Here is a 23,961-nt window from a genome sequence, read left to right on the forward strand (position 1 = left end):
AGGTGGCGGAGCATCGCTCCGGTGCACTCGATCAGCACTACACCCCTGATTGGGGGCTTTTTGGGGGTGAAGGTGGGGGCCCCACTATAGAATCTGATGCGATTAAACTGTCTTTCATTTTTTCTATATATATAATATTATTAAAATAGGTAAAATGAAGATGGAACAGAATATTGTACAGATGACGTTTAGATTTAACAAAAACAATGTTATTTTGATTCTTACACCCTTGCATGTATAGACGTTGTGTGAAGGGTGCTGCTCATTGTGAAGGGTGTCATGACCCCTTGGTTAACTAGTGCAACCGCTCCTCCAATCCATGGCTGTCACGTCATTTCCCTTCCGGGTCGATGATTTAGTGTGTAGTAGCTCCGCCCCCTTTCTAGATGACCGACGTCCTTCTAACCCTGGGAATAAATGGTCTGGCCATCCAGTCCAGGGCACTCTGTACCCTTTACACAGCGCCCTCACAGGTCGGGAGAGAGATTTATCACCAAGAATCATTCTTTCTCTGTCACACTTGTGTATTTCAAACTATTTATTTGATTGTTTATTAGTAGTAGTATTTAGTTGTTTCATAAATAAGTATACATTTGAAACATTTTACGTGTGTGTTTACTTAAGCACAACAACTAATTACATTCAGAAAAATAATCCATGTGATCTTCCTTGGTATGTTCTGATAACATTGCGAGTAGGTGTGTGTTTTGGAGTGATTGTGCTTGGTATTTTCTGATAATATTGTGAGTAGATGTTGTGTGTTTTGGAGTGATTGTGCTTGGTATTTTCTGATAATACTGTGAGTAGGTGTCGTGTGTTTTGGAGTGATTCTATGTAACTGGTGTCAGGGATGACAATATATTATATTACACTTTTTCCAGGTGCAATGTGATCACTTCAACAGATGGGCACACACGGGTACTCTGCTGGAGAGTTAACAAATAGTGATTTTTCATTTATGTACAAAAAATGTGTCCTCAATGGGTAGAAGAATGTCTTTGCTTTGTTATTTTTTGTGTTTGTAATTAAGGTGTAAAGGTATGCTACTATTTTTTTATTTACTGCACCTTATATACTCGTTGCATACTGTAATTTGTTCAATTGTTGTTGTACCTAAGATGCATTTGTAACTGTACTTATTCTGTATCTAATATGTTGTTACCACTGTAAGTTTATAAATAATAACTTCCTCGATATGCTGGTTGTGATCTATCTACCCTGCAATCTAAAACTACACACAAAGCCTTGTTTTCTGTGTTAGAAGCATCTACATTCCACTTCCAAATACACATCGCCGTTATCAAGTTAATTTTCCTGCCCCTGCAAATGAGCTATCCAGGCTTCAGTCGAAACACATTTCTTATTATCATTATCATCTCCAAGAAAGAGCATCGACAGTGACTTAACTCCACATCGCTGTAGTTACAGCACGGCAATTATTGAATTTAGCTGCGTTTAAAAGTTGAACACCCAATGCACGTCTGTGTAGGACTCGGAGGGGCGTTCCTAACAGAGTCTATTTCATCAGCCAGTCTGTATTACAATGTGTTGACCTAATAGGGGGAAGGGTTCTCACGATGTCATTCCTTTTTTTTAATTTTTTTTTCCATTTCCTGAGCCACGCTGCAATACAGATTTGTTTTCTTCAAAAATATTACAAATTGCGCTGCATTTGAGATTCCTGTACAACGGAACAAAGCTTATATAAAATCTTGGTGGGAGAAAAAGTCCAACACAACTAGACCCCTGTCAACACGACATCAACATCTTGAACAGGATCACACATTTCAGGAAGTGGAGGTAAGGGGACATGTAGCCTTAGTATATTTTCTATTAAACACATATTTGCGGCAAAACGGAGCCCCACGTAACTGAAAGCAGGGACTTATCATTTGTTAAATACTTAAGATGTTTCAATTTAAAATAATGGAAGTGAAGTCAGAGTATGGTATGACACTTGAAATCATTGTTTCCGTGATGCTCGATAAAGCTAAATTACCGGCACTTTGCTTTAAATTTAGTGCAGTTTGGGAGTAAACACACCTATACATTTATTTTTCAATATTCAAGTCAAAGATTGAAATCTAAGTTATTCATATATTTCCTACTGTAAGATTAGAAGCTTTCGACTAGATTTTTTTTTTTTTGGTTCCAAGCACCGGGACACGTGTTTGTAATTTTTGTATTGAGCATTTATTTATTTTTATTTTATTACAGTATGTCCGCAACCCGCTTTTGTCAAATTATTTTATTCAGTTACAGTATTAATTACTTCAACCAAGTTTTAATTTACTGAATTAAAACTTGGTGAACATTAAGGAATGTTGCAGATATTTCACTCTGTATTTGGAACTTCAAAATTGCTAAATATGTGAGGTTCACCATGTTGTTGTTTTAACAGAATAATTATTTTCTAACTTGATGTTGTTGTTTTAACAGAATAATTATTTTCTAACTTGATGTACAATAATCTTAATGAGAAGTCGCATCCACGTGGGATTGTGATGTTTTTTTTAAAAAAAACCCTAGTGGTAGGCCTATTTTTTGCACATTTTTCAAGTTTCATATCGCAATGGATAATTAACCCTAACATATAGACAGTTTTAAACGATCTTGTTGCACCTTTTTTTCCTTGTTAAAAAAGCGAAAACATTTTTTCTGGAAGACAGGTCTAACTGTTCATTTGCAATCTTATAAGCAGCATCAACTAGCCTATGGCACTGCCTTGAAATTAGCTAGATCATCATTTTTCTCTAACCTTATTGAAGGAGGTAGTGGTAATTCTAAGCTGCTTTTCTCTACTATTCATCATATGTTAGAGCCAGCATGTACACTTTCATTACCACCCTTTATTGACCAGTGTAAAAGTTTACTGGAGTTTTTGACAGAATAAAATTGACAATATTAAACTTCAAATTCTTTTAAAACTGATGCTGCTCTAACTGCTGATCTTGCTGTCTTTACTCAGACTCTTTTAATTGATTTTGTAGAGGTTACTCCCTTATGTTTATATGAGCTAGTTGTTAAAATGAATTCTACCACCAATTCTCTTGATCCTGTTCAGCCCCTTTTAAGACTTGTTTCTCAGTTTTGTGTTCTTTTGTTACTAGCTTAATTAATGAATCACTGAGATCTGGTCTTGTGCACTCACTTCTCAAATTGGCTGCTGTTACTCCTGTACTGAAAAAAACAAATCTAGGTACTGAGGCTTTATGTAATTACAGGCCAATTTCAAATGTACCTTTCTTGGAAAACATTTTAGAATGGGTGGTAGTGTCCCGCTTCAGTCTCATCTAGTGCTTAATCAGCTTCATGAACCTTTCCAATCTTTCTGGTACTGTCCTTCAGTGGTTCACTTCCTACTTGTCTAATAGAAAGCAGTTTGTTACCTTAGGTGGGTTTAAGTCTGATGTCAGTTCTCTTCCATCTGGTGTTCCACAGGGTTCCGTTCTGGGACCGGTATTATTCAATATTTACATGCTTCCACTTAGTCAAATAATCAGAAGCCATGGCAGTCATTATCACTGCTATGCTCATGACACACAAATTTATCTGCAGACTAAACCTGATGTTTCTTTGGCTGTTTCTGCACTCAATAACTGTTTAGCTGATATAAAACTTGGATGCAGCAAAATTTGTTGCAATTAAACTGTAATAAAACAGAGGTCTTGTTATTGGGTTCTCCCCTTCAGGTTAGCACAGCTGGTCATTTTAAATTGGTTATTGATGGGTGTGAGATCAGTCCAACCTCTGAAGTTACTAACCTAGGCGTGAGGCTGGATTCTACCCTTTCTTTTGAGGCTGAACATCTGCAAAGTGTCCTCCTTTCATTTACAAATCATTGCTCACCTTAGATCATCTTTATCTTTGCCTGATGTTGAGAAACTAATACATGCCTTTATTTCATCAAGGTTGGACTATTGTAATGCTCTGCTTTCTGGTGTCTCTTCAGAACTCATTCATAGGCTGCAGTATGTGCAAAATAGTGCTGCACGGGTTTTGACGAGAACAAGAAAGCGTGATCACATATCTTCAATCGGCATCTCTTCATTGGTTGCCAGTAAAATTTAGAGTCGATTTAGAAGATCTTGCTGCTGACTTTTAAAACCTTACATGGCCTTGCCCCAATCTATTATAAGGACATGCTCTCTCATTATGTACCGCAGCAGAGTCTGCGGTCTGCCAGTAGTGCTCAACTGTTTATGCCTAGGGCAAGACTGTGCACTTTGGCCCCTCGCCTCTGGAATAACCTGCCTGGACAGTTGAAGGACTGTGAAACTATTTAGGCTTTTAAATCTGGACTAAGGACTTCTTTATATCAACTGGTGTTTTTGTAATGTTTTTATTGTTTTTAGGTTTGTTTTAATCTTTCTATAAAGTGCTTTGACATTTCTGTAATGAAAGGTGCTATATAAAATACATCTATAATCTTTTGCTTATTTTACATGGCTTGCATGCAGCTATTTAGGGAAGTGCTGTTTTGAAGCGTGCTCTCCCTCCCTGGAAGTGGTAGGACTCTGGGGTTTTAAGCTTGTATAAAAAGGGGTTAAAGTTGTGTAAAAATCACAATTGTTGTCTTGTTTTGTACAAGGATTGCTGATAGTGAGCTACAGACGTATCCGTTTTGGAACTGGAATGTTTATCTACAATGATTTAAATGGTTGCCAAACATGTGTCTGCAAAGTTACTCGTGTGCATTATAATCAGGTGTGGTAAAATCCAGCGTGGCGCATAGATCCTGTCCAACATAATAAACTGTTGATTTAGTTATAAACCTCAGTGTTTTTTGTTTCCGTGTTTGTGCATTGCTAATAATTTTGGTGTCTGGGGGTTACCCCAGAGTGGTTAAACAGTACGTGTAACTGTGCTGCTCTGGCCTTTGGGGCGTGTGTGACTGAATATCAGGCCTGTAAATCTGTTTTATTAGGGTAATAGGACAGAAAGGTAACATTTGTTACATTTACTACAATAAAAATTATAATAAAAATGGTTTTAAAAAGACCAAATTACCTTTTTTTGATTACGTATTATTTTGCAGGACAGCGCTATAAGATCATTATCTTTATATAAAAAAATGTGCACTGATTAATCTACCGGTCAATCAACTAATGCCCACAAATTAACTGATCAAAATGTATCGCGTGACAGAGGTCACATTAACACAAAATTTTGCAGGACGCACAGAATGCGAAAGAGACGCAGACATGTATATTTGTAGTCATCTATTACACTGCAGCAACATGACCGTAAAATACTTGTTTTAAATGGTTTATTCAGTCTTTTCAAAAGCGAGAGTGTCTTGAGGCACGCTGATTGGTTTATTAAATCTTTCCAGAACTGCCGTCCTATCATTGACTCGTTTTGTATTTTGATTTCCACCAGTGCACCTCATTGCTAAAATGGCATGTAAACAAAACTGTGAAATATGCCGCTCTTTCTCTTGCTACAAAAGTTGTAAATATTTCTTGCTCTTGAAAAAAACCTGAATCTGACACAAGTTGCCAAGGAATTTGATGTCTCCCGTTCTGGTGAGTTGCTTCACCATTCTGTTTAAATAATGTGCATGTCTTGTATATCGCTGCTGCATTTTAACATGTGTAGGGGTGGTGTGTCAATTTAGTTTGACAGTTAGTTTGTCTGTTACTTAATTATTATAGTTTATTACCATACACATACTTATTCACTTAAGTTCATATGTTGATGCACGTGCATCATGACAAGTAATAAATAGTAATAAGCAGTGTGGAGTAGTGGTTAAGGCTCTGGACTCTTGACCGGAGGGTCGTGGGTTCAATCCCAGTTGGGGGACACTGCTGCTGTACCCTTGAGCAAGGTACTTTACCTAGATTGCTCTAGTATAAGCCCAACTGTATAAATGGGTATGTGGCAGGAAATGACCGAGGTTGGGACTCAGAGACAGTTTGAAGTTCAAAATAAAGCTTTTTAATAAACAAAAATAATCAAATAAATAAACCGACACGAGGGCCAAACAAAAAGGTTTTCAACAGAAATAGACAATAAACACAAAACAAAACTTATAACCAAATAAGACTTCCAGGCTGGGCGTTGCCTTCACTGGTTACCAAGCAAAAAAACAGCACACACAGAAAAAACTTTCTAGAACTCTCCTTCCCCAAAGGGGAGGCTGAGGCCTCCTTTTATGCCAGGTGGCTGGGTCCTTAATTGAATGATTAATGGGTTGATTGCTCCCACCTGACGCAATCAATCTTTGCAGGGAGGAGAATTTAACTCCTTCCCTGCCAGTATTTCTAAGGGCAGAGCCCTGCTCTGCCACAGGGTAATTGTATGTAAAAAATAATGTGATATCATGTAACAATTGTAAGTCGCCCTGGATAAGGGCGTCTGCTAAGAAATAATGTAATGTAATTTATTGATTCGTCTTGTGTCTGGTGGTGAACTCCGTCTTGCTTCCCGAGAGGGGTTCTCTTAGCCGGAGACTACTGTACTACAGTGACCAAAGCAGTAGTAATACAGAAAAATGCAAATTAAAAATACATTCTTATAATTCTGAATGGGAGATGAAGTATCCGTGGCTTGTTTATCGAGATGGCAAGATGTACTGTAGTGTGTGAAAGAGCTGCTGGGCATACACACACAGATGTACAGATTTTCAAGAATCTTCACTTAAGACACAGACACGGCGATGCTGTTATTGCAGAAAAAGATGAAAACACACGTAGATGAAGGCAACAGACACTGCTTAGAATCCCGTCTCGTTGTCATGGGAACTGTTGGTATACTAGCATAAAGTGTGTCTGTATTCATATGTGTGTTTATACAAAGTAGGCTTGTAACGATAATCAAGTTTTATCTTTTGATTGGGACCCCACGATAACAAATCGATAATATTTTAATGAAATTGAATATTCCATGAAATTAAAAACGTGTCTTGTATATATTAACTTACTGTCAAGAACGTAATCTATGTTGTTGCTTCTAAAAGTTACTGAGAATGTGTCTGTGAACAAATACAGGATGATGATGCAGAGATCAAGAGTAACCTATTATTTTGTTTTAAGTGACCAAACTGTAGCGTCTGTCTTAAGCGAAACTAATAATATTTATCATTACTACGTTGTCAAGTGCCGCTGTTTCAGAAAACCTTTTTTTTTTACCTTTTCGTTTTGAAGCAATGCACTATCCGCAACCTTTTTCGTTTTTGATTGCTGTCTGAGTCTAAATGCTGCTGGATCGTAGCTTGATGTATGTGATCCGATGAAACATTGCAGGTTGTACAAAATAGTTTGCCACCAGTAGAATGCAAAACAAAAATCATTATAAAGCAAACATAGAATTACGATTTTAAATTGGGAGGTTTATCTTTTATAAAAATCCCCAAATCCAAGCAGGTCATGCTTTGTGGGCAGCAGTGTGGAGTAGTGGTTAGGGCTCTGGACTCCTGACTAGAGGGTTGTGGGTTCAATCCCAGGTGGGGGACATTGCTGCTGTACCCTTGAGCAAGGTTTTATTGTTTATTTAGCAGATGCCTTTATCCAAGGCGACTTACAGAGACTAGGGTGTGTGAACTATGCATCAGCTGCAGAGTCACTTACAATTACATCTCACCCGAAAGACGGAGCACAAGGAGGTTAAGTGACTTGCTCAGGGTCACACAATGAGTCAGTGGCTGAGGTGGGATTTGAACCGGGGACCTCCTGGTTACAAGCCCTTTTCTTTAACCACTGGACCACACAGCCTCCTAAGTACTTTACTTAGATTGCTCCAGTAAAAACCCAACTGTATAAATGGGTAATTGTATGTAAAATTAATGTATAAAAAATAATGTAATTGTATGTAAAAATAATGTGATATCTTGTAACAATTGTAAGTCACCCTGGATAAGGGTGTCTGCTAAGAAATAAATAATAATAATAATATATAAATACTTGCAATCATAATTGTCAAGGCTCTGCTGTTACCATAGACACGGTCTGAAGGGAAAGGGAATCTCTGACTAGCACTTGCGCAGATGTATAATTTGGAGCGAGTCTGTAGTGACCGAGCAAGTAAGAATTAGACAGTCAGGAGTACGAAAAAGCAGACTGACGTTTTATTCTCCCGCCATCTTGGCACTATATCTTTTCACAACACTCGTTACATTTTCGTATCCCATTTTCTACTAGCGCCCTCAAACGGACGAAGCTGAATATTATTATTTAAGTTTGTAGACACAACATTTCCCCTGTTTGTAGAATCAACCATATATTTAAACAGTAACCTTCCCTGTATAAACACTAAATAATAACATCATGTAACGTAAATTAATAATCACCAGTAAGCCCTGTATTACTAGACTGTAAGGAAAATTATTCAACTTACAAATGGTTTATATTTATTTCGTTTCTGTCCAGTTCACATTTGCTATTGAACATAGTCCTTGAGCCAAGCTGGGTTACGTCTTATCCGTTGTGTTCTTGCTGGTGCATCTGAAGGTGTTCCAAGGCGTTTCGGTACTTGAACTGTGGTTGAAGTTGGTGTAAGTGACAGTTGGCATAACAGTCTTAAGTGATTTTGGCCATCCGTGTGCAATCTGGTTACGTAAAGCACTGTTTAGGGCAAGCTGCACAAGCCGAAGCAAAATCAGAGACTGAGAGCGAACTATGCACAGTGGAAAGTAAAGCAATGAATTCAGGTTCCATGTCCAGTTCCGAATCAGGAGCAGCAGGTAAAGGTGGTCTGGAGAGGCAGTCAGCAGTTGCATTCTGAGAACCTGGAGAGCAAAGCAACCGTGTCGACCATCTGGCAATGCGCATTCCTGCGCGTCCTATGCCTTTAGTGGCAAGCAATGTAGTCAGTGCTTGATGATCCGTGCGAAGAGTAAAGCGGCTGCCCCACAAGTACGTTCTCCATTTTTCCACTGCCCAAACACAAGCAAGTGCCTCTTTCTCAGCTGTTGAGTATTTGCGTTCAGCAGCAGAAAGCGTGCGTGAAGCAAACGCTGCTGTACGTTCAGTTCCATCCGTGTGTATCTGAGTTAAGACTGCGCCCAAGCCGTAGTCGGAAGCATCGGTAGAAACTAACGTTTGCAAAGCAGGGTCGAAAATAGCAAGTGCGGAACTGTACACAATCAGGTGTTTAATTTGCTCAAAGCTGCGCTGTGTATCATCAGTCCATACGAATTCCATCTCCTTCCTGAGACAAGCACGCATAGCTTCAACCACAGTGGCATAATTCGGCAAGAATTTTGAGTACCACGAGGTAAGTCCCAGAAAAGAACGTAGTGTAGATGCATCAGTTGGGGCAGGTGCATTAAGGATAGCAGCGACATGTTCAGTGTTGGGCAGTAGTCCGTTTGCAGTGATCACATGACCGAGAAAGCGGAGACTGTCCTGGTGAAAAGTACATTTCTCAGCATTGAGTTGTAATCCTGACTCTTCCAGTCGTTGTAAAACAGCCTGCAGGTTACGGTCGTGATCAAGTGAAGATTCCCCATATATTATGATATCATCTAAGTAGTTTTGCACTCCAGGAAGTCCTTGCAGGATTAATGACATCATTTTCTGAAAGGCAGCTGGAGCCGATGCTAACCCGTAGGGCACACGGCAGTACCTGAACAGTCCTTCATGCGTAATAAACGCAGTTAAGTCACGGCTCTCTTCATGCAAAAGAACCAGATGGTAAGCACTCTGTAAATCAATAGTAGAAAAGATAGTGGCACCTCGGAGTTCAGAAAACAGTTCTTCAATGTGTGGAAGCGGGTAGCTATCAATGATAATGGCCTTGTTAGGTTCACGTAAGTCCACACACAACCGATTGTCCCCAGATTTCTTTTGAGTAACCACAATAGGTGAAACCCAGGCAGACGCATCAATACGCTCTATGATGTCAGCATCCAGCAATCGTTGTATTTCAGCCGAGACTGCGCTTCTGACAGATAGCGGCAGCCGGCGTAACTTTTGTTGCACAGGAGTCACGGTAGTATGGATCTTAACACTGTGCACAAAGCCCTTCGCGCATCCCACCATCTTAGGGTTGCTGGAACTGGAAGCAGACAACTGTAACACAGGTGCAGGCAAAGTAGATTTGGAAGACTGAACTGTATTCCCTGAAATTTGTAAGTGTAAAGCAGTTACTAAGTCCATGCCTAGTAAGGGAGTGCCTAGCTTGACGATATAGAAAGTTGCTGGAGCAGTTACATCATCGTGCAGTACTTGTGCGGAAAGACAACCGAGCACCGGTAAGTTAGTTTTTGTGTAGGTGACAAGTTTCACTGTAGGTGGTGTCAGAGGAGAGTCACTGAAGTAACGCAGGTAAAGGCTTTCAGGCAGGACTGATACAGAAGCGCCAGTGTCAACAACAAGGTCAATAGGGTATGCGATTGCATCCGACATTTGAATAGTAATAGTGCACACTATTTTATTTTTTCTTTGCACGGTGTCATGTAAGCACAGAACTGTAAGCTCTGGAACTTTCACTTTAGGGTTATTCACTTTAGGGTTAAAGTAGGTTTTTAATGTGGCAACAGCGTCATCATACGTCGTCCCTGTATCTGGCAACGTGTAAAAGATCCGCTGTCCTTCTGTCCCCAAGCAGTGAAGCAGGACTGCATGTTTTCTTGTCTCAGGCCAGTCATCCCCCGTAGCATTGATAACAAGTAGGTAGTTATCAAACATCTTCATCCATGTCGGGAACGATATTGCAGGCTCCCCAACACACGGAAGAAATAAAGCAGGTAGCGGAACAGCAGCCGTAGCCATCCTCGTCGCCAATTTGTAGTGACCGAGCAAGTAAGAATTAGACAGAGTCAGGAGTACAAAAAAGCAGATGGACGTTTTATTCTCCAGCCATCTTAGCACTATATCTTTTCACAACACTCGTTACATTTTCGTATCCCATTTTCTACTGGCGCCCTCAAGCGGACGAAGCTGAATATTATTATTTAAGTTTGTAGACACAACAGAGTCGTTTGGGAAGATACCTTCGTTAAGAATTGGCTGTTTATTCCTTTTCCTTTTGTGGAAAATATGGCTTGTTTGCTTCTATTTTGTATTATAAACCTGTTGGATGAATACAACTGGAATGCTGTCTTCTGATTAGTTGCTGTAGAGGGAATTAATGGCCAGGAACTGCCCTCAGAATGTCCACACAACCATCACTGATAAAATACAGTAAAGTGTCAATCCAGCAAAAAGAACATCAAGTATAACTGTCAACTGTCAGAACCACAACAAATACATGAAATAATGGCTATAACCTGTCACAAAAATGAGTCCTCTATAAATAAATTACTGGCTCCATCGCTATCCCAACAAACGAGAATGGTCTTCACATCTTTCCAATGTCTTAACTCCAGCAATTATTGATGTCTACCAGCTGTCAATAGCTGAAAATCAGCAGCAAACCTTCCAACAAACTGCAAACGCACATTCAAAAACCAAAGCCCAGTGCTTTGCTCCACACTTGGAAATTTCAGCCCAGAACATACCCACTGTTTTAAAACTGCACTTTCACAAGAAACGTGCAATTCAACTTGAAATAAACTTAAATGAACTTTACAAAATAAATAACTCAAATATTTTAAATTACTAATTAATTTGTTTCTTTAAGAGTAAATAAATGTGTTTAATAATACTGTTAGCTATAGAATCGTTTTGTTATATTTACCTATTTTAAAACTGTAACTTTTTGTAAAAGCAGACGAAACCCAACAGTCTTAAATAAATTAAAGACTAAACTGTATTTTGATTTTTTTAAATGTTTGGTTTATTTGTTAAGAAAAAATAGTTCCCTTCTCTGTTGATAGGCAGAACTATACCGCCGAAGAACTGCTGGCAGCAGCATGGGACCAGTGCTGCAGGACATAAAAAAATAACAATAAAAGCTTAGAAATCTGAATGTCATTGCTGTTAAAACCATAACGACGGTTTACAATAGCAATAATAAAAAATAAAAAGAAAGCGTAGGTACACAGCACTATGTACTCATACTGGTGTAGGAGTAAATACAGCATATATTATATAATATTATTTAGGAACTGGCAAGAAATGTAATACATTTTAGTTGTAATGGAAATCGTGAAATCCATGCTCACCATGAAAAAATACAGCTTTAGTGATACAACAGCACAGATAAGCAATGTCAGTGAAAGGAAAGCTTAAGAAAAAAAAAAAAAAGATTTTCTGGCAAACTGACAGAAGATTTCATGGTTGGAGTTTAATAACAATAGTGGTCAAATGAGTTGTTCGGTCAGCAGTGTCTGTGCTACTGTAGTTTGCTAAACGCCGTTACAAAACCTGTACAAACAACGCAGCTTTGAAGAGGGGGGCAAAATAAATAAATAAATTTAAACTTGCAATAGAAACTTTGTCAAGGAAATAGAGATTGCTCACAATGACAAACAGCTGGATGTACATAATGTTAGATGTTTACATTTGAGAGACTTTATATAGTTTCACAGTTCTTGAAATGTACAGTTGCAAAGGATTTGCAGGTTTGTTATGGTGCATTGCTGGACACACAATTCAGGAAAAAAAAAAGAAAAGAAACACATGCTGTTTTTAAGCATACACATTCTAACCCCTTTTGTGAAAGCACAAAAACAAAATAAACAAAACAAACACCTAGCTCGTTCCTTGAGCACTAACTAAACACAAAACAGAAACCTAAACTATCTTACAGGACAGCTAAGCCATTTACCTGCCAATTAAACAAAATGTTCAAACAAAACCACACAGGTTTACCAAAATACCCAGGCGTACACCCAATACCTGGCTTGTGACTGTTCAGCAGCAGGGCACCCTCCTTCCTGCTTCCTTCTACTCAGCAGCCCAGGACAGACTGGCTGCTTTCCTTTTATACCCTGCACCTGGCTCTAATTTATAATAATCACCAGGTGCAGGGGATAATCACTAATAAAACAAGTAACAAAAATAAATTAAACAATTAAACAAATAAAGGCTTTTTAGCCTGTGACCTTCTGGGAGATGTAGTCCTTATTTTCCCCCAGGACTACACTCTCAGACACACGTTTTACAAGTTAAAAAGCAGAACTATGTACGGTAGTGAGAATATATAATTGATCCACTTCTCAAGATTGTGTTTCGTTCAACATTATGTTATCTCTCCTACTCGTTGTATAACGCAGGGAGCTGCTACTTGAACCACGTATAGCTAGTCTGTGTGTGTGTGTGTGTGTGTGTGTGTGTGTGTGTGTGTGGTTTTTTTTTTGGTTTAAGAATTTGAACAAAACTAATAATTATCTAGCTACTGTGTTCATTTTTAGCATTGGTGTTTTGGGGGATATAACAGTGAGTTACAAATGCAGCAACGGTCATTGAAATGTCTATAAATTAGAAATTGATATACACTGAAGACATGAAATGACTTAATGTATTGTACTGTTGCATTTTAAAGTATTGCAATTTTAAGCACATAATCTCTTATACCATATATGGTCATAGAATATGTGATTGTGTAATGTGGTATGTTATATGTGAGCCAAACACAGTGGAATGTAAACTGTGCAATTGGCTCTTAACATATGAAGGTACAGCCAATTTCTGCAGTACTTGACAACTGTAAGTTCACATTAATATTATTATTATTATCGGGGACGAATTGTTGTGCACCAATTTCTTACGTGAACATTGGGTAAATCCGATGTTCAGTGTGGCAGCTCTTCTTCCTCCTTTTCTTTTAAAATGTTTTTGAAGTTGGCATGGGCCTCACAGATGGAAAAATCACACAGTGACCCTGCCAGTGAACATGTGATTGAAAATCCCTGGAAGTGCAGTCGTATTGAGCTCAGTCTAAAGGTCTCCACACACCAGATGCGATGCCATTTTTTAAATTGGCGAGACACTTTTGCAGCGACATGACCATACACACCAGAAGCGACACAGAGGTGATGCAACAGGTTTGAAAACTGCCAGATCTATACAACTGTTAAAAATTGCTATTGACAAAAATGTGATCAAGACTGGTACATATTCGTCCACATGATGTAGTAATTATGAGTGTCTTCTCTGACAAACATGGCAATAAATCATACACACAAGGCTTGTCCAGTTCCTTTTGAAATGGACTCCCATATATTGTCTTTCAAATCTCGCTCTGTAGTCACACATAGTATTCTATTGAGCGTATGTCCTGTTCCTATATTATGTAGCCATTGTTTTGTTATAGCCGCCCGTTGTTGGTTTAAAGGCTTACACACAAAAGTACTTTTTTTGTTACTGTTTTTCCTTTTGTTATTTTTGCACCCGAACTCTTTGCATTCCGACATAATTCACCCTGCCGGCGTTCACTGGTGTGGGTGTCTGTCAACGATATGATGTAACAGCGGTGCCAGAAAGGATCCAATATGGCGACGGTCTGCATTTCCAGCTGACAAAAAAAAATTAAATACTGGCTAAATGCTTTACTTTTTAACAAAAGTGTCGCAGCGAGACGCATTTGTTATGTATATGGAGCATTTAGAGAGCCTTGTTATTTTGGGTAAGAACATAAGAAAGTTTACAAACGAGAGGAGGTCATTTGGTCCATCTTGCTTGTTTGGTTATTAGTAGCTTATTGATCCCAGAATCTCATCAAGCAGCTTCTTGAAGGATCTCAGGGTGTCAGCTTCAACAACATTACTGGGGAGTTGGTTCCAGACCCTCAATGCTCTGTGTACAAAAGTACCTCCTGTTTTCTGTTCTGAATGCCCCTTTATCTAATCTCCATTTGTGACCCCCGGTCCTTGTTTCTTTTTTCAGGTCAAAAAAGTCCCCTGGGTCGACATTGTCTATACCGTTTAGGATTTTGAATACTTGAATCAGATCATTGCGTAGTCTTCTTTGTTCAAGACTGAATAGATTCAATTATTTTAGCCTGTCTGCATACGACATGCCTTTAAAACCCGGGATAATTCTGGTCGCTCTTCTTTGCACTCTTTCTAGAGAAGCAATATCCTTTTTGTAACGAGGTGACCAGAACTGAACACAATATTCTAGATGAGGTCTTACTAATGTATTGTAAAGTTTTAACATTACTTCCCTTGATTTAAATTCAACACTTTTCACAATATATCCGAGCATCTTGTTGGCCTTTTTTATAGCTTCCCCACATTGTCTAGATGAAGACATTTCTGAGTCAATTTCAGTATCTCCCATATGATATTTTATAATGCACATTTTTATTGCCTGCGTGCAGTACCTTACACTTTTCTCTAAATGTCATTTGCCATGTGTCTGCCCAGTTCTGAATGCTGTCTAGATCATTTTTAATGTGTTTGCCACTCCTCCTATTTTTGTGTCGTCTGCAAATTTAACAAGTTTTGCTTAATATACCAGAATCAAAATCATTAATGTAGATTAGGAATAGCAGAGGACCTAATACTAATCCCTGTGGTACACCACTGGTTACCTCGCTCCATTTTTAGGTTTCTCCTCTAATCAGTATTTTCTGTTTTCTACATGTTAACCACTCCCTAATCCATGTGCATGCATTTCCTTGAATCCCTACTGTGTTCATTTTGAGCATTAATCTCTTATGCAGGACTTTGTCAAAAGCTTTCTGGAAATCTAAATAAACCATGTCATATGCTTTGCAATTATCCATTGAAGATGTTGCATCCTCAAAAAAAATCAAGCAGGTTACTTAGACACAATCTCCCTTTCCTAAAACCCTGTTGACTGTCTCCCAGGATACTGTTACCATATAGGTAATTTTACATTTTATATAATAGAAGTCAGGCTTATTGGTCTGTAGTTACCTGGTTCGGTTTTGTCTCCCGTTTTGTGGAACGGTATTACGTTTGCAATTTTCCAGTCTGTCAGTACAACCCCTGTGTCAAGAAGCTGTTGCATGATCTTGGTTAGTGGTTTGTAAGTAACTTCTTTCATTTCTTTGAGTAGTATTAGGAGGATCTCATCCGGCCCAGGGGATTTGTTTATTTTAAAAGCTACTAGTCCCTTTAACACTTCAGCCTCTATTATGCTAAAGTTATTTAAAACTGGATAGGAACAGGTCGGCATGTGGGACATGTTGTCCGTATCCTCCTTTGTAAAAACTTCTGAAAAGTAATCATTTAATATATTTGCTATTTTTTTTTCTTCATCTATGATTTTGCCATTTGTATCTCTGACATTTAACCTCCTCTTTTGAATGTTCTCTTGCTGTTATAATATTGGAAAAAACATTTTGGAATTGGTTTTAGCCCCCTTAGCTATGTTCATTTCTATCTCTCTCTTGACCTTTCTAACTTCCTTTTTGACTTGCGTTTGCAATTCCAAGTACCCTTTCTGTGTAGTTTGTTTTTGGTCCCTTTTAAACGCTCTGTAAAGTGCCTTTTTTCGCTGTATATTTTTCAAAATGTATCTATTAAACCATTTTGGCCATTTTGTTTTAGATTTAGATTTGTCTACTTTTGGGATGTAATTGTTTTGCGCCTCTAGTACTACATTTTTTAAAAACAGCCATCCTTTTTCTGTGGATGTTTTATCTATTTTACTCAAAGCTACTTCTGTTAGTCTCTGTTTTGTACCTTCATAGTTTGCTTTTCTAAAATTGTAAACCTTAGCTTTAGTCATTACTTTTTGGGTTTTAAAAATCACTTCAAATGAATGTTATTTGAAAAGACTAAATCAAGGCATGCCTCCCCTCTAGTCGGTGCCTTGACAAATTGCGCTAGGAAGCAGTTATTTCCATTTGTCAGTTCCCCTTTTAAGAATTTAGAGTCAACTGATTTACAGTAGCAGTATGTACAGCTCTGTTAATTTAAAGTGGTAGGTTCTTGGCAGATAATACATTTAATAAGTACAGAATGTGCCCTTCATGCTATCTCCAGCTGTAGCACCCCTCGGTCCTTTTCACATTTTTCATTTCAGAGTAAGCTTAAAATAGTAAGGTGTATCCCTTCTTTCCTGCCAGTGTACCTGCCAAGATTTAAAGGAACCTAAGACATTTGGTTAGGGGCGGGGTGGCGGGGGGTGGGGACGACATCTGGCATTTTAATGCTTACTTTTATTGATTTTCATAAAATATTCATGCTTCCAGCATATTTCAATCCACACAATCACACACAAAAATACAGTACTATTTTATTAATCTGTACATTGTTATAATCACAGTCCATGCAATATCCAAACAGTCCAAGCAATAAGAGCTTTCATATAAAATGCCTAAAATATTATTATTATTTAGCAGACGCCTTTATCCAAGGCGACATACAGAGACTAGGGTGTGTGAACTATGCATCAGCTGCAGAGTCACTTACAATTACGTCTCACCCGAAAGACGGAGCACAAGGAGGTTAAGTGACTTGCTCAGGGTCACACAAAGAGTCAGTAGCTGAGGGGGGATTTGAACCGGGGACCTCCTGGTTACAAGCCTGTTTCTTTAACCACTGGACCACACAGCCTCCATACAGGACCATTGGGTTCACTGGCTGTACCGATCAATAAAACAACAATCCTTGAAAAAGCACTAATTTCACAATTAGTCAGTTAGAGTACTAACCATTGCTTTTTTAAAATCAAACACTCAACCTCTTATTTGCTGTTACTGGTTACCCTTTTATTAATTATGCTGAGATTATTTTGGTTTGGGTATCAGATAATACAAACACAATACACTTAAGTCACTAGGTATCAGGAACCAGAAGCAACGTTTCAACTGCATATTCCAAATTGTTGCTTTAGAAGTATAAAATACAAACAAACCAAAAGGGGGTTTAATCAGAATCCTTTGTAAAGGAATACGATAGTTCTAATACAAGGTAAGAAATGGATTTTAAAACCTTGGTTAGCACTCCTTTAATGGATGTCCTTTAAAGTTGTTAGAGGGTTATTAGTGTGACAAAAAGGACACAGAAACTACTGCTTGGAGACTTTTTAACTGAGGCCGGGCATTTAAAAATCTGTTAATGTATTTGAACACTGCTACACTGTAAATGTCAGCAGCTATATTTCATTCAAAGTTATCCAATTTAAGGTTAAACATTGTATAACACGCTACTTGTTAGTCATACAGTGTGTTCAAGCAGAAAATCTATTGAGGTTTAGCTGAGCACTGTTCACACAGAGTAAACTGCACACTATAGAAATGATTGTGCACACAACTTACAACTTGTATTTAATCATTTACCTTTAAGTACATTTTACATTAACCAAAGCATGCCCAATTGATTTTAAATGTTTCTCAGAAGTGCCAAAGGAACCTATTTTTATATATTGTACTTGCTGACCAATGTTAGAGTAAATAGCAGGGTTCTGAAAAATATAGCGTTTTATGTCCACAACTGTTTAAATAACGTACCTGTAATTTGTCTTTTTCATTGTTAACATCCTGACATCTTTTTACACTTACAACTTTAAAGTCTTTTTCAAACCTCTTTTCAAAATGTCTGCTATAGTGCACTGGGGTTTGAGAGCTGTCCTCTAAATCACTGCAGGAAGAGTGATTTAAATAAATAAATAAATAAATAAGGCGTGCTCTGGCTTTTCTGTTCCGTACCACATCATGGATCGTTATTGCTGTATTACCTGTTTGACAATGTGCGCAATAATCCTTACACTATCAGTGCACTAGGGCTGCCATTTTGAAGAGCTTTGAAACAGACTTTAAAGTTATGTAAGTGTAAAAATGTGCAACAAGTAAAACTGCAGCGATGCTACAAAATTAATAGAATATACACTTTTTTGATAAGTATCTTTCACACAACAGGCGACACAGGAATGACGCAAAATAATTAGGATTGAATCAGAGAACAGTGTCAATGCACGGTGTCCACCAGGGAGAAGCGGTATCCAAAATAAGGAAAAAATAATACTTCCTTCGGAAAAATACCAAGATCATTGCAATTATAAAGATCCAGAGATGAAAGATAATGTATGGGAGTCCATTTCAAAGGAACTGGGTTTTATAGATCTGGCAGTTTTTCAATCTGTCGCATTGCATCTATGTCTCTTCAGGTGTGTGTGATCATATCGCTGGTACAAGTATCTTGTTTCCCGATGAAAAGTCGCATCGCATCTGGTGTGTAGCAGTCTTTACTTTGGTCGAGTTATCTTTACAGTCCTGTGTGCAGTAGTTTATTTGTTTTGGGTACAGCCTTTTATTGATATAGCAAGCTTAGTATTTGAAAATGAACTATAGATCACCTGGTGCAAAACTGTAAAGTGTGTAGCTGTAAATAAATAACTCATTAAAAAAAATAACTATTCCAATAGTTTATTAAACACTGACCAATTTTTCGTTCATTTTTTATTTCTCGCCGAGTGAATATCCTGTTACTGTATGTGTGTTCTCTGTTGTTCTTTTATGCATATATTCAGCACTCCCATGTCCGACCCTATAAAATTGACATCGGTGACGGTTAAGAGTGTGACGCATATCTGATTATTTAATTTTGACCCGTGCCAACCCTTGTCCATTTTTCAGGGAACACAGAGTTGCAATGTCAAAAATACATGGCTGAAAGGATTGTGTTTTAAAAGAAGTAGACTTACATTTAGATGTACTGTAATTGGTTTTGTTGGTACAGTACTATAAATTCAACAGAAGTATTTTAATTCAGAACAATATGATTTTAAAAATGTCACTTGCCAAAAGAGATGACTGGACATGTGGACTGTAATACAGTACATACTTTTAAATCTGGTACGTATTGTAGCAGCATGTAAAATTCCCCATTAACGACCCAACAGCAAAATTAAACCAAAATGTTACCCATGCACAGAACTGCATAAAACATAAAAGGCAATTTAGCAAAAGATTGAAAAAAAGGAGTGTTTCCAGAATTGTCAGTATTCAAAATTGCAGAATATAGTGCTCGATAAGGCCCTAATGTCACAGTTCACTTTCAAATGAAAATGCACAAAAGCAACTAAAGATCACAGATTAAAATAAAAATATATCACAGTATCTAAAACTGTTTAATGATTAACTGTTGTACATTTACAGTAGCTGGTTTGATTCGCATTGCTGTTGCTGCTCTGTGTAACTAGGATTTACCTAATGTTCAGGTAAGAAAACAACAATTGGGTGCACAACAATTCGTCCCTGACAATAATAATATTAATGTGAACTTACAGTACTGCAGAAATTGGTTGTGCCTTCATATATTAAGAGCCACTTGTACAGTTTGCACTTCAATGTGTTTGGATCACTTAGGCATTTCACAAAAAAATATCAAACATCAGAGGGTTTTCAGGCCATTTTTTTAGCAGCTGCAATTTAATTTCTTTTTGATGCTTTGCTGTCTGCTATTTCACATACACGTGAATATCCTTCAAAGAATATTTAAATGTCCCTCTAATTTACAGCTTAGTAAAAAAACACATAACGTATACCACATTACATATAAACACATATTCTATGATCATATGATATAAGGAGATCTGATTCTATGCTTAAAATTGCAGTACTTTAAAATGCAATGGTACTATACACATTCTAACTCATTTCATGTCTTCAGTGTATATAAATTGCTAATTTTATATAGACATTTCAGTGACCGTTGCTATTTTGTAATTGTTATCCATCCCCCCCCCCACACAAAACACCAACGCTAAAAATAAACCCACAATAGATAGATAATTATTAGTTTTGCTTAAATTCTTACACCAAAAAAATGAGCAGTTGAAGTAGCTATGACATGGTTCAAGTAGCAGCTCCCTCTGTTCTGAAACATGGAGAGAGAACAGAATAGTGAACGAAACAGTCTTAAAGTGCATAGATTTCTGTTTTTTGTTTTTTTTTTCTAGTAAAATGTGTGCTTTCACGGGTTAGAATGTGTATGCTTAAAAACAGCATACCTTTTTTTTCCCTGAATAGTGTCCAGCAATGCACCATAACAAAACTGTAAATCCTTTGCAACTGCAAATGTCAAGAACTGTGAAACTATATAACGTCTCTTAAATGTAAACCACCTAACATGATGTGCATCCAGCTATTCATCGTTGTGATGCAGAGCACTCTGAATTGCCTGACGGAAGTTTCTGTTTTGAGGTTTTTTCTTTTCAAAGTTGCGTTTTTCCACTCTTGAACAGTTTCCTTTCTGTCATTAACCACAGTAACTGCTTCTTTCAATGATTGACCAATCATTTCATTAGCTATAACCCCTTTATCCACAGTGTATCCTTGGGTGAACTCATTTTTAGTACAGTTTTCGAGTACTGTACAAGTGTTAAATGAATGTACAGTATAACCCAATACTTTAACTGAAGAAGCAAAAATACTGGAGGTATGGCAGTTATGTAGCATTAGTGCCAAATCCAATTAAATTACATACATTTTTTAATATTTTTTTTTTATTTTAACCACCAGGAATCCAGATTTAGGGTCGGACCAAATCAAACCCTGATCACTCTTGCGAAAGAGTGTTTGTGTGATAATATCACTAGTTTCCATATCGCATTTTCTTTATCCCAAAACCAACATTTTTTAGGAGGCTGTGTGGTCCAGCCTGTAACCAGGAGTTCCCCGGTTCAAATCCCACCTCAGCCACTGACTCATTGTGTGACCCTTAGCAAGTCACTTAACCTCCTTGTGCTCCGTCTTTCGGGTGAGACGTATTTGTAAGTGACTCTGCAGCTGATGCATAGTTCACACACCCTAGTCTGTGTAAGTCGCCTTGGATAAAGACGTCTGCTAAATAAACAAATAATAATAATAATTTCGTAAAAACAAGTTGGTGGCCAGACCTGATTTTCATTCTTAAATTTAAAACCACTTCAGTTGAAAAATGGTTTATTTGATTAACTCCAATGTTGACAAGCATCATCCCTGTGTCAATACAAGTGACTTTTTCAAAAATGGTGTGCGTAAACCAATATGGCCACGTGTCGCTTTTCTTTTAAAAACCTTTCAAAATCTTCGGTCAAATGTAAAACTAGCTTATAACTCCTTACAGTGCGCATAGGGTTATGGTTACTATACAACACATTTAGGAACCCATATTTGCTGTATTCAAAAATTACCTTGATCGTGACCTTTGACCTCTCCTTAAGGTTAAATGTAAAATGTGCTTTAAAGTTGAAAAGCATCACGAAATAATGAACTAATGCAGTATTTTGAATTGAAACTGCTCCATAAAACTCATATTGCTGACACTTGCTACAGCTTGCCAAAATGTTCATCTGGTGCTGAGCTTGGAAGCCGTAAAACTGCCTGGCAGTTCTAGTTGTTGTTATTATTATTATTATTTCTTCTGTCAAACCCAAAGCAAATTAAAAAAACTTAGTCTTATTATGATGACAGTTAGGCTACCATTATAGGTATTATGTAATTTTGTTATCTACACGGATTTATATGTTTCGAGGGGACTGCTTGGCATGCTGACACGGTATAACCAAAGTAAAAATGTGCTCCCTTGTACTGGAATGGTGGGCTTGTTCTTATATGCCGAGAATTTGGGCTTCATAATGTTTCTGTGTAGGCCTACATGTTGAAGTACTTTACGAGAGTAACTAAATGTTAAAAACTAAAAGTTAATATCTTAAAGTGGTTAGTATTCTAGTTGGTTTACATTTGCTAGCATTGAGTTTGATCTAAGTTTAATGTAATGGAGCACTGTGCCTTTAAGAAATGAATAATTTGAACAGAAGTAGGTGACGTCACAGATGACGTGTGAGTATGTCCATGGACTTAAAAATAAAAATGTACCATAGTCGTAGCTTACTACAAAGATAAGAAATAAAAGAAAATATATCTAAAAAGCTTTACCATCACAGCTCTCTGTGAGTAGAGAAGAGTTTATTGTTTGTACGTATTAAAGAAATAATACGTATTGCTTTATTAAACATTTAACTCAAACTGGCAAAAAAACAGTCTTGTGCGTGTTTTGTTTAAGGGTGCAACAAACACAACATATATTATGATAATGGAAAGAATACATATAATAATATTTGATACTGTAAATTATTTAATTTTAAATTATTTAGTGTTGTGTGCAAGTGTTTGTTATGAGGTCAGTGGAGTGTCTTGAGGGTTGTTGGGGTTTTTTTTGGTTTTTTTGCAAATATCAGGATGTTTAGTGTTATTTTTTTTACTATTTGCTTAATACACGATAGCTTTCGACAACTTCGAAGGTGACTACAAAATCTGGTCCTGCGACAGTCTTGCGATGTGATTTATAGCTGGAATTGATTAGATTTGGTTGGGCGATAGCAAACCACTCCCCGTTCTCAACCCACTTGTAGTCAACAAGCGATGGCTGCTTTTTGAAGGGCGAAAAGGGCTTGTTTTTGGTTCCGCGAGATTTCGCTTGGAATTTTTCTTGTGTTTTATTACCGCGAATGCTTTCGCGTCCTCATTCGTTAAGTTTCCCTTACTTTCTCTGAAACTAAATAAATATAAATCTTTTAGGTGTGCTCCTTACAGGCAGCAGGGGATCATGGTGTTATAGTCTGCTTATTAAAGTGACTCTGGGACTAGAAGTCTAGTCAGAGGATTAAAATCTCTTGCAGTCATGCTGTGAAGCTTGTGGAATTTAAGTAATCCTTTTACTTACTGTGCTAATGAGGAGCTCGGGGCTCTTGCTGTGCCTGTCTCGTCATCAGAGACATGCACTACAGTATGTCAGGGTGTATTAGAACTGTCCTGCTGAGAAGCACTGGAGACCAGTGAAAGTTCTCTGTTCCTATTCAGTGCTTTTTGACTGTAGGGATCACACATGTAGGATGCCTAAAAATACTGCTAGTGTTGAGACAAATGTATGTTCGAATTATCTTTCCAATTTAAACAATAGAACAGTTGTAGAATGTAGTAATGCAGTATATATTATATAATATATCTACACACACACACACACACACACACACACACAGCATTTTCATGTTCTGGTATTTGCTTCTAATTTAAATATTCATTCGTTTTCAAAAAAAAATAATAAAAGCCATTATATTAAGAACATAAGAACATAAGAACATAAGAAAGTTTACAAACGAGAGGAGGCCATTCAGCCCATCTTGCTCGTTTGGTTGTTAGTAGCTTATTGATCCCAGAATCTCATCAAGC

The 23,961-nt window shown here is 37.6% G+C and overlaps 1 protein-coding gene across 1 annotated transcript in view; it reads left to right on the forward strand.

Moving 5' to 3' along the window:
• The first annotated feature begins 1,504 nt into the window (after positions 1 to 1,504).
• si:dkeyp-120h9.1 (Y+L amino acid transporter 2-like) overlaps positions 1,505 to 23,961 on the forward strand; it is a 51,999-nt gene continuing 29,542 nt past the window's right edge. The window contains exon 1 of the mRNA XM_034001073.3: positions 1,505 to 1,800. The gene's annotated coding sequence lies outside the window, so the exon portion shown is untranslated. The remainder of the gene's footprint in view (positions 1,801 to 23,961) is intronic.

The sequence above is a fragment of the Acipenser ruthenus genome, chromosome 4 (assembly GCF_902713425.1).
Source record: "Acipenser ruthenus chromosome 4, fAciRut3.2 maternal haplotype, whole genome shotgun sequence".
Classification (NCBI taxonomy): Eukaryota; Metazoa; Chordata; class Actinopteri; order Acipenseriformes; family Acipenseridae; genus Acipenser; species Acipenser ruthenus.